At 31.8% G+C, this 11,996-nt stretch overlaps 1 long non-coding RNA gene across 3 annotated transcripts; it reads right to left on the bottom strand.

Moving 5' to 3' along the window:
* Window positions 1-9,381: 9,381 nt before the first annotated feature.
* On the bottom strand, window positions 9,382-11,484 carry LOC121129283 (uncharacterized). Of its 3 annotated transcripts, none has more exons than XR_011783675.1 (4): window positions 11,335-11,484; window positions 10,043-11,263; window positions 9,744-9,978; window positions 9,382-9,667 (listed from the first exon to the last, which is right to left on the bottom strand). It is a non-coding gene; the product is annotated as an uncharacterized lncRNA (long non-coding RNA). The 3 variants fall into 3 exon arrangements; XR_011783674.1 differs by having other exon boundaries at window positions 9,744-10,301; window positions 10,365-11,263; XR_005868404.2 differs by having other exon boundaries at window positions 9,744-11,263.
* Window positions 11,485-11,996: the final 512 nt, after the last annotated feature.

Below are 11,996 nucleotides of genomic sequence, written 5' to 3'. Positions count from 1 at the left end.
TATAAATTAATAATAATTCATTTTTAGATGTGTTTAGTTGTAAGGTTTTTATTATTTTATTAACAAATAATTTAATTATAATTCCTAGAGTATGATTGAGGTTAGATTTATAATATTTAGAGATCCTGGCTACGAATCTCCAGCTATTTTAAAATTTGCAACTCCAAATCATAGGTAAATATACATATTCTCTGTGTTCCAAACTGAATCCGTGAGTAAATACATGTGACCTTGCTAACTTACGGATAATTCATAAGCCATAATTATTGCTTCATGAGAATTAGATGTAGGGAAAAGTGAGGATACATATTACAAAAAATCATTTTTTTTTTAATGTCATAAGTTGCACAATTTAAATGATATTTCAACGCCCGGTAAATATGACGTAGGTAGATACATAAGACAAATAATTAATAGCCATTTATTAGTGTTTTCGAAACTAATCATAAGTAGGATACTTGATACACCAGGTGGAGACATGATACAGGGTAGGATTAGACATGTTACAACAGGAGGAAACATGTAAAAATTGCCATTTGTTATTTTCAAGCATTTATTTTACTTTTTATTATAGTTTGTCAGCATAAAGTAAATACAAATAATTACATATATAAGATAAACAAATAAAACATTTATAGAAATAGACCATAGTTAATAATAAAATTAATTATTTTTTTACTATTTACTATGATTAATAATTAAAGTATAAAAAGAAATTACACAAATAACAAAGCATAATTGAATATAATATATATATATATATGTATGGTACGAGTATATATGCTAAAAATGGGTTGTATCAAGTCTCCTCCATAGTGTTGCAATCAGACTAATTGATGTGAACTGAATATTGAAACTAATAATATATTACTAGCATGGTAATTAATTGAACAACATGCTAGACTATGCCATTTAATAAAATTAAATGAGAGTATCATGTTTTATAATAGAAATATATCTTAACAAACACTTACCTAAAATGTTTACTTTTTTTGTCGAAAATTTCAATGTCGAAATTATCTATAACTGTAAGCATTGGGTAACTCGGGATATATATTAATTTGATAAACAAAGGAAGGCATTAACACATATAAGAACGGTAGGTTAGATAACTTTACATTTTAAAGTTATTCTCAGTGTAACATGTTTCCTCTGTGACAAGTATCCTCACTCTGCCCTATTTTGATCCTTTTAAGCTCATGAATGGGGATATAGAAAATTGATACAGTCTGACTGATGTTTCAAATGGGTTCCATTTCGGCACCAAATAAAGGAATCTGTTTCATCCCAATGAATTAATTGTATTATTTATACAATATTAATGAGGGAATATTTCATATTATTTGAATAAAACTTATTCTTATTTCAAATCCATTTAACTCCGTTTGTAAATACATGTGACTTTATTAACTCACTTCTCACTTAAATGTAGTGATTTAAAATTTGATTATTTTGATCCTTTTAAACTCATGAATTGATGATATGAGTAATTGATACAGTCTGTATGAAGTTTTCTATCCCTTTATTTCTAGTAACTAACATATAAGTACTTAAGTATCATTATGAATTAATTTAAGTATTATTCAAAGATCAATGAAGGATATAATATTTCATATTATTCAGATAACATAATCTTGTACAAACACGATCTGAAGATGAAGGGCAAATTCATCCTTTTAAATAATTAGTTTGATAATGTATTTAAATTTTACTTTAGAAAAACCTTTAAAATATATCTACTTTGATTTTGGGTTGTTTAAAATAAGTAAATCTTATTTTGTTCAAAAATAATTTTTTAGGGTTTTAAATATTATCCAAAAATGGAGGAGTTGCTTAAAATACCACGCGATATTGATAAAATATTACAACTACGACGAATATTATAACCTTATAATTGTCCAAAGTTCATATAAGTACAATTGGAATTTATCTTCAAAAATGATTTTTTTTCACCACAACAGGTTGCGTGATTGGAGCTTGTGCTCCTCCAGATCAAGGCAACCATATATAAATGGAGTGTCGATAATCAACATGCAACACAGTCTGGTAGACGTTAGCTGACGACGTTTTTCATTACGTCACAACGGAGCTTAGTTCAGTGTTACTCACTACAGATAAGTGTTCATTAATTAATATAATTATAGATAAATACTAGAAGCCGAAGGCTAACAAAACGTTGTTAACTGCGTGCAAATACATTCAATTCATACTGGATTGGATGGGTCTTTCGTAGAAATGTTTCGGATATATGAATTGAAGAATCCTGCATTGTGCAAATGCGCTTCACATCAAGGTCTATGATAGTGACTTCTGACCTCGTTAATCATTGCCTCTATGCTCATATGCTCAAGAATATATAAATTTCTCCAAATCTTTTACGAGATCATTGTTTATTTCTATAAATGAGAACTATGGAGTTCCATAAAACGACAGAATAAAAGATCCTTTGAGGAACATGTATAGTTCTCATCCTGCATCCACTGCTCTTTAATTTAAGTTCTTGACTCCTTTTCTCCTTAAGTCAACTCTGCTTTGTCCCATAGTCTAAGAAACTATTTAATTCATACGTATCCTTGATACATATAACGAAGAAATATATGTATAATTATATAACCTGGACACTTAAAGCCTCACCCCTGATAAGTAATTTCTTTATTACTTGTGAGCAGGTCTGCGGAGTCGGAGTTGGTGAAATTTTTGTTGAAGTCGGAATATTTTTACCAAAAAATTATTATAATTTATGTACACGAAAATTATTTATAATCTAAGGGTTATAGTGGGTATTCGTATAGTTATTTTCTAAATGATTATAAATACTAAGTACCATTAATTTATGAAACTTATTAAGTTAAATAATTTATAAATCTACTTCACAAATTTCTAACGTACTTTATAGTCCAAACAATAAAAATTCCCAAACACTTCTAAAGTCTTAATTGTTATGTTGGGTAGGGCATAGTCACTAGCATACTAGTTCATTAATTTGACTTGTGAATAGTCAATGCCATCAGAGATAAGTGTAATGTTGCAGTGAGATGTTATGTTTATTGTGTATTATCAAAAACTTATAAATGTATGTTTGTATTAGTAATAGATAGATTTTCATCCATTTCATTTATTGTTCATGTAGTTAAATATCTTATATTCCAAACATTTTTTTTATACATAGCACAATTATTTACAACATTAGCTAATAACTACCTATAAATTAAATCTATATGGATTCAAATGACTCAATAGTACTTATATTGGCTTTAAAACATATTATTAGAAAATAATAATTTGAGTTGGAGTCAAGAGTTGGACATTTTATGTACCGACTCTGCATCCCTGCTTGTGAGTCCCTTTTGTGATTGGGAAATAAGTGGAAAATTATTCTAGACTTTAAAGATAATGTACCTATCTTTTCTCGATAGTTTATTCTATTCTGCTATAATTAGTTATTGCGAGCTATTAAGTGATTATGTGTTATAAAAAAAGAGTTCTGTAGATTTTATTGGAATATTTGAATGTCGTTGCAATTTCCAAAGTTATTAGCTCAGGAACTACAAGGCAAATTTTTTTTATTCAAGGCATCATATTCGGTTATTTTAGCTAGATAACTACATTGAATTCTATATTTATTGTATTCAAGATAAATAACAAATTAAGATCATATTGTTAGTTAATGTTTTTCAAATGAGCTTTCATATTATGTGCATAATATCCACTTATTCTTAATATATTATTATTTTTTTTCGCTATACTGATGGTTATATTTATTTGAAAATATATGTTCTGACCTATTTCTTTAATTATAAAAACAACTTTTAATCTATTTTTTAGTTAATTTTAGAACCGTAATCGTAGGAGGGTAAAAATGTACACTATTAGAATTGTCTGTTAATAATATTATTATATGATGTATTGATAAAATTAGTTTTATAAACTTGAATTTCCTCCTTAATTGACTCGGTTCCAGGACTTTAGGGAGACAGTTTAATATCTATATTTGTCCTATCTCCATATAGTCCATTTTCGGACTAAATGGAGACAGTTGATTATTTAAATAGAACAACTAGTTCGAACTGATCGTCATATTACCTTGCTAGATGAATTTATGGGTTCTAGTTATGTTTTCACCTTTTGACGTGTTTGCCCTGATAGTATTGTAGGCTATAGCTGAACGCTACAAATAAATAAAGGGGGACTTACAGCAGGAGAGAAGTGAGGAGTTGGATCTGCATGGAAAGACATTTCATTCATGGTATTTGGATGGATCTCTCCTCTGGAACAATCGAATGTATGGATCTGCATCCATCCATCATTCCCGTTCCTAGGAATATTCAATTCATACGTTTTCTGTTACTCGCTTCAAGGGATCTCGACTCTTACGGTGATATCCCTTGAACAAGTACTTCACTCGGTCAGTGGATCTTGTACCGTTTAATGGAAGGATCGTTGATTGTGCAAGTGTCTCTTCATGTTAAGGTCTTTGATGTGACTTCTGATCTAGTTAATCATTGTTCCTATAAATAAATTCCTACAGATCCTCTACGGAATCATCGTACACTTCTACATATAGGAACTAAGGAGTTCCATTAAACGACAAAAAGACCTGATGAGAAATAGAGTCAATCTTAGACACTCAATGAATATGCACCCTTTTTTCTCGATACTTTTGTCTGCAATACATATTATATTTTGCTACTATGTGTATAAATAGATTGTGTGAATTGTTGAGTCCTAAGTGATTATGTGACAAAAAATTATAAGTGACCTCTTAACTTCTTGCAATTTTGAAACTTAGTTAGTCTTAATCATCTTCGAAAAAAGCTAAATTGCTTATCACCATATTGGAATATTACCCCTATGAAGGTTTAGGATATTCACACTAATAAAGATTATTAATAAATGTTTCCTATAACAGTTCTTATATTTAATTATTAGGTTTTTTTAAATACTTATTAATGAAATTAATACAGATAATATAATCATCATTAATACAGACGTTCAAAATTAAAAGGTGACCATTTATATTTTATCCTGCTTTTCTTTGATTTATACCTATATTATTTGCTATATATATTTAAATCCAACATTAGCAATATTATTAGCAAAATTATGTTGGTATTTACACTTAACCCCAATAGGATGATAGGAATCTCTCGTTTCTAATAAATTGACAAATAGATTTGTAAAGCATTGTCTTTGACTTTTCGTCGTCAATAAAATTTATCGAATTTGTTTGCAGAGAATATCATATTGTAAAGCTGACTAGCATGTAATGTAATTAAATATAACAATAAATCTGAAGTCCTATTAACACTATCTTGATAAGTTTCGATGAGATCTTGATCTTCGCCAGAAAATTCACGAACCATGAGTTATTGGTTTCTCAGAAATCAAAAAGGTTCACAATCTTCAATTTTGAAAAACTTAATGATAGAAAAGGCTATGTATCCGGATATATAAAGCAATAGATTGGCTTGAGATTCTATTCTTCGATAGTAAAATTAGAAGTAAAAAACTGAAAATAAATATATAAATTTAGCAAATTGAAATTGAAAACTGCTACATTTTTACGACCTTGGTTTCGTGGACATTACTTTTTGTCATCTATTGACCTAGAAAACGCCTACCATTCTTTTCTTATCGACCCAAGCTATCGAAAATTCTTTCGTTTTAAGTTCAATGATATTTCCTATGAATTCAACATTTTATGCTTTGGGCTCACGTCCGCCCCTCGCGCTTTTACAAAGTTACTAAAACCTGTTATTACTTATCTAAGATGTGAATTGAACATCGTTTCCAGTATTTCTCTGGACGATTTTATTATACAGGCTTCGGATTACGACTGCGCCCTACTAGATACTTGTACCGTAGCAGTTTTGTGCTCTCATCTAGGTCTCCGTATCAATTTTAAAAAAGTAATCTTTTTCCATTTCCAATTGAACATTTGGGCTTTATATGGGATACTGCTGAAAGTCAGGTCATTCTCCCACCAGACAAAGAGTCTAAAGTTAAAAACTGGAGTAAAAAATTAATGATATCACGTTCCCTTTCATTACATGAAGTTCAAAAGATTATGGGCCTTTTTGAGAGTGTTCGCCTGGCCATTTTTATTACTCCTCCTATTATAGAACTATTCAACGTAGAGCAAATGACGTACCACGCAAGGTTCCTCAATTTAAATGTATTCCTATTTCGGAAGATGCTCGTAATGAACTAAAATGGTGGGCCAATCTAGATGCCTCACTATGTAAGGCTAAGATATATCCCGCCTTTGACCCTGATTTTGAAATATATACAGATGCATCCCGTTCTGGCTGGGGCATCAGTTTTTCTGGAGGACAACAATTTCAAGGGAAATGGTCAATCACAGAATGCCTCTACCATATTAATTCTTTGGAAATGCTGGGCTATAAAACATATGCCTATAAACTCAACTGTTTCCATCTTTACTGATAATACGACGGGTCTTTCTTATTTTAGAAGACTCGGAGGGGCACATATCTAACATCTGTCGGATCCAGAAGTGTATGCATGGCATCAAATGCTATACAAACTGATCCACCCTCAATTTGAATTCCGTCAGCAGAAAACTCTCGAGTGGATTTCCTATCTCGACAGGATCTAATAACCTGGGACTTCAAGCTGTGTCCAAAGATCTTCAAACGTCTCACAAACACGTGGTTCCACCCTCAATGCAACTACTTCGCGTCCGCAATGTACCATCTGGTAGATCATTATTTTTTTGTGGTCAGACAATTCCAATGTATTGGGAATAGACGCTTTCTCAACAAGTTGGATTCCTTAAGGTTACTACTTTCCTCCAGTTCCTCTTCTACCGAAAGTCATCTCGATATTGCGCTCCTCGACGACGAGCCGTCCAGCTCTCATCATAACTCCTCTCTGGAGGGCAACCAGATGGTTCCTGGACCTTATTTTCCTCTGACATGACTCAATATATATGGGTCATTGCTCTAAAGCCCTAATAGACCCTCGATCTCAATTTTTACTGGACATCCTACTGGGAACATTGAGAGCAGAGTTCCTGTGAGCCTAGAAACATCTTTATTGAGAGCAAGATATTATCAACCTGTTGTGTCTTGACGAGGGAGAGACACAAACTTATTTATAGTTGGAGAGATCCAGGATGACCGAGAGACATGAGAAGAAGAAATCACGTGAAGGAATAATATAACACTTATTTATAAGATCAAGTGTATTCTAACCATACTCTAATTTATTTACAAAATACACGACTATTTATACTATGTAAAATACAGTACTTTAATACATAAAAGATAAGAACAAGGGGAAAGGAAATATGAAATACATTACACAACCTGCCATCGACATTATAACAAATGACAGTCGTCCCTCATCCAACCGATGTCACAATTCATGCTTTATGCGGTTTAAGTCTTTTTGTACTACCTCTAAAATCGGCCCCTTTAATGTCTCTAGCGTAATTATGATAAACTATTTAACAGAATTGCAGACTTCCTCATCATTTCCTTCAGTTCACTTTCCAGCCACAAAGTGGAAATTATCAAAAATCAGTATCAGTCTGCCGTATTATTGAAAGACGTAAACTTAGATAAGTTCATGAAAGGCCTCTTTAATAAGACATCTTGCTTATGAAATTTTATGTAAAAATACTCTAGTCTTATAGCACTTGCATCTATAGCCAGAGCCAGCACATTACGGCTATTGGGTTCCAAGATTTGTCGCTATATAGACGGATCTCTCTACATAACTCTTTTAGGATTAGAGAAAAACTCGTCATTATGTCACCTTCATGGTGGTATTACCCTCGATTCTTTTGAGGATGACGACCTTTTAAATCCGGTTTCTCATGTGCTCACTTTAGCTAACACAACACTTAGTATTAGGGGCCAATCTGAATATATATTTAATACTTTTCAAGGACCATTCAAGCCCACTAGCACCCCCACTTTTAGTCGCTGGCTTCGATCTATGATGCAAGCGGCTGGAATTAATATCCTAGCATTTAAGACCCATAGGTCATAGCACCCGCGCGGCTATAGTGGCCTTTAAACGTAATGAAAGTAGCTCATTGGCAGAAATTGTTAAACAGGGCTTCTGGTCTGAGGACTCAATTGCTTTCCAACGCTTTTATAACGTTCCTCTTTTTTCATTAAATTTCAGGAAGATATTAATCTCAGAATCATGCGTTTGAATATCACATGCTATAATTTTTTTTTTTCAAATCTTCAATTCAATATTGAAAAACATCTCTAGAAAATAAACCACATATTACTTCTATCTGGGCAAAGAGTTAATAATTATTTGAAAAGAAATTGTTATATATATATATGGGTGTTAATATTATATTTTTTATATGTTGAACGTTATCGTTTTTGAGCCTTTAATTTATAACTCACTTTACTTATAAGGATATCTAAATATGTCTACGAAAATGAAAATATACCTTTTGTAAATTATAAATAACTCAGTGAATTAATGTATTTAATTCATTAAAAATACGAAATCGGCTAATGCGATCATGGTCTTCTCGCTGTGCCTGAATTAATTAGGGGTTTTTTTCCCACTGGGAACCATGTAACTCCTTTGTATCATACAAATTGTTTAACGTAGCAATGACATAAAATTTTATACATTACCTAGATTTATACGTAATAATGTATAATTTCATTAATTGCGTAGTTAAACAATTATTGTGCCCCCCCCCCCCCTTCCATCCCGTCCATGTTTTTCTCTCATGCCTTCTTTCTAGGTTTTTTGGTGCAAAGATGAAGATAAAACATAGGAAATATACGTCTTTGTTGTAGAAGGGCGCATGTTCTAGACGGTTCGGTCACAATTATGCTATTCTGATGGAGTGCGGGCGCTTGCTGTGCAAGCGAATGGTATTGAATACAAATTATTTAACTACGCAATTAATTAAATTGTACATTACTATGGATAAACCTAGGTAATGTATATAAGTTATGGTGCTGAATTTTAAAATTTTCATTAAGATTCTTTTGTATAATACAATAAATTCTGGGATATTAAGAATTAATTACTCTTTTCTTAGAAGTAGTATTTATCATTGGAAGTAAATTGCTCAATATTAACAAAAATGTGCAAGGCGAATCACCTTGACACGGAATGATTTTATGGATACAGTAACAACAACCAGTTCAATTGTTGAAATAATTGTTTAATTATAAGCACGAAAAACACTCGTATATAATATTTAAAACTAAAAATATCCTTCGAAAACGATTCTCTCTATATAATTGATTTAGTACCTCTTCCTTCACAATTTCGTGACCTTCCTCTCATAGAAGCACCTACAGCTCCTGTTTTTCATGATAATATACGCCAATAGAGTTCACGACTAGGAAGGAAGGATCCATGAACGTAGGAAATGTATGTATTTATTTATTTTAGAATTTGTATTGTGTTACTATTTGATTTAATATATATACATAATTCGTAATAATAAAAAGGCACTATTTAAAAATCCGGATCAGGTAAATCAATTTAGAAAAAAAAAAAAAAACTAATTAGCATAGTCAGAAGTCACCTCGACGGAAAAATTTGGGGAAACCTTGTGGATACCTGAGGTAGCGTGAAGGTCATTATGATACAGTTTCAAAATTCTTATTGCTATGATTGTTATGTTCACTATGCAGTTGGACACGAGGACCTATAAAATGTATGAACAAAATAATTTACATCGTATTATATCCACACTAGTTGGTGGTCATTAAAAAAAACTCTACTTGAAAGCAATCCATAGCAAGACATCTTTGGATGGAGACGAATCCGAATGGAATATGAGACACAGTATAGAAATTCACTTGAGGAAAACTTGCTTTTGAACTTTTCTATTTGATCAGAAAATTACTAATGTGTTCACAACTCATCTGTTGGATATGCATGCTACTTGCATAGGTTAGCAATAAACATGATCATTCATCCATGAATCCATGGAACTCTTGACGAGTTGATCTCGATCTAGGGATTGGTGAAGAGATTGAGAGAATTAAATAGGCTTATCTTCAATCCGTAATCCACCTACCACATGACGACTCCTCAGATTTACAAAATGAATCTGTCAAAATCTTTGATTTCAAAATTATTGTTATTGTATTATTGTTTTGCTTCTTTTCTCTTTCTTTCTTCCTGCAGCTACATTAATAGCCCAATTCTTCCTTTTAAAAAAAAGTTTTTGTTCGAAATACCAATTTTATCAATATTTTTAGGACCAGTATAAAATGATTTGATTGGTTGTCTCTATATAGTCCACTGTCTCCAATAAGTCAGGCTACCAACTGACTCTGCGGTGATAAAAAGGCCAGTGCAATCGTAAACAAAAGCAAATAAATTTCTTATCGACACACCTTATATATAGTCACCTTGCTCCAGATAGTATTAGAACACATTGGCACTAATAAAGATGTAAAACTAATAAGTCTTCAATGAGAATGAATATAAAATTATTTAAACATATATCGACAATTGGCCATTTTAATTTATTTCTTATGTAGTTTGCCATTAATGGTGTGTTACTATAGTTTTTATAAACTTGGATATCTCATTCATGAGTTTTTGTATTTAATATATCTATTAGTACTTTGAATTTATATTAAAACACTATACGATCACATGTACTGAAGCTCTTGGTATAAGAGCACTTCTAAGGTCAATTTTGAAAAAATCTTTATATGCAGCCTTTAATAGGATCTTAGTGTACACCACTTATCAAATTCTATGGGCAAACTTGATAAGGAAAACAAAGATCCAGAAGATATACTGGCTGACTATGGGAGCGAGGGGATCACTTCAAGGAAACACGGAGGTCAAAATTCACTTACATAAGGAGATACGAAGGAATTGGGGCTTTAATAATATAAAGGATATTTTGAACTGCATTGAAATTACACCCACACCTAACTAGGCATATTGATGTTTAATTTTATCTCCTCTAGAGACCATTCTTCTTGTTCGAACCTCCCATCTGAAAAAGAGATGCCTAACCCGGACTTTGATTTATCAGTATTAATTTCTAATTGCAGATTAAATTCCCGGAGGATGGAGAGCACGAGCCTCTTAAATTTGACCATCATTTTAAGTAACTCAGACTGTATGTTGAGAATCTGATCGATAATTTATTACGGGCATTATTTTTGTTCCATTCAAAATAAGTTCGCATTGTCAAAAAGATCGTTTCTTCTCTTGAAGTTCCAGAGCTTATAGACTAAAGCATTATCGGAAGACTGCAATACATTACTCTTACCATCTGACTTAATTAATTTATGATTAAAAAGTAAAATAATTAATTCAATATAACTTTATATGAAAAATACTGACCGTACTATTTCCACAGGATAACAGAGCTCGATGCACTACTTGGTTAAACTCTTTAGTCAACCAAAAGGAAACTGAATATTAATTTGAATGATGCGTGGCAAATATAAAGAAGATTAATAACAGAGTACTTAATCAATTAATGCGTCATACGTAAAACAAAGAAAAGTTCCAGTGCTCAGATTTCATTCAAAAATTCTTCGATGAATTTACTTTGATAGTAGATAGATAAATGCGCAGATCGTAAAACAAAGAAAAGATTCAGTGCTCAGTTCGCACTGAAAAGAACATTAAATATTATTTATGTGTATGTTACAAAAAATTATGCTTAGAAATTTATTATCACACAAGTTCTCTGATTTTGGTTCTTTGGATGTATATGATGCTTTGGCAGTGGTTTTTAACCATCCCAATTACCCTAGCCAACCCGAGGCCTTTGAACTTTTTTGTGGTACTATAGGGGTTCCTTGGATGAATTGGTGGGGGTTTTTAACAATCCCACACTACCCCCAGGACATTGAACAATCCGAGGGGGGAGAGTATTCAACCATATTTTAAGAGGCCCTAAGCTATTTAGATTGAATTTCAAAAATGCAATTGTTCGGGAGATGGATGGAACAAACAGATGTTTAGATATTTGTCATAAATAATATTAAATGAATTTA

This window comes from Lepeophtheirus salmonis, chromosome 14, assembly GCF_016086655.4.
Source record: "Lepeophtheirus salmonis chromosome 14, UVic_Lsal_1.4, whole genome shotgun sequence".
Taxonomy (NCBI): domain Eukaryota; kingdom Metazoa; phylum Arthropoda; class Copepoda; order Siphonostomatoida; family Caligidae; genus Lepeophtheirus; species Lepeophtheirus salmonis.
This window is presented reverse-complemented; position numbering and strand designations above follow the sequence as displayed.